Source organism: Heptranchias perlo, unplaced genomic scaffold (assembly GCF_035084215.1).
Source record: "Heptranchias perlo isolate sHepPer1 unplaced genomic scaffold, sHepPer1.hap1 HAP1_SCAFFOLD_363, whole genome shotgun sequence".
NCBI classification, from domain to species: domain Eukaryota; kingdom Metazoa; phylum Chordata; class Chondrichthyes; order Hexanchiformes; family Hexanchidae; genus Heptranchias; species Heptranchias perlo.
The window spans coordinates 215,001-215,548 of record NW_027139375.1 but is presented as its reverse complement, the minus strand read 5'-3'; positions in this window follow the sequence as shown (position 1 = coordinate 215,548).

Genomic DNA, 548 nt, shown 5'->3' with positions numbered 1-548 from the left:
CTTTCTCTGACAGCCCAGGTGCACTTTAAGAGTGCCTGAAAAAGTGACACTTGGCAAAAGGCTCTCAATTTCAAAGCGGAGACCTTTACAAGAGCACTCGGAAGTCACCTGTCATCATTTAAAGCTACATCAGGCGGCAATTTTCGAACTCTTTGTCAGTCTGAAATCGTGTTGAGCCTCGACAGCGTCGGGCTCAGGCAGGAGGAGCTTGCCAGCAGAGAGAGGCTCACCATGGATTGCTGGTGGATGCTTTTCGAAAACATATACACATTATATTATATTATAATAATATAAAGAAAAAAAAGAGTTTCTCAAAATCTCTGTGACACTTTGCAGATTTTTTTGAAAGCCAATAAAGAGAACTCTTTAACTTGAAAGTCACCTGTGCCGGCATAGCGATGACTTTAAAACAGGTTGACACTTTCGAGCCGCGGCGGCTCTGAATCACCCCAGACACCCAAGTGTGTTTGTGGGCAAGGCACCGCGGCCGGTGGGCTGCTTTTATAATAACGGGCACGCAGACTTTTTGAGAGGAATCGGTACTCTCT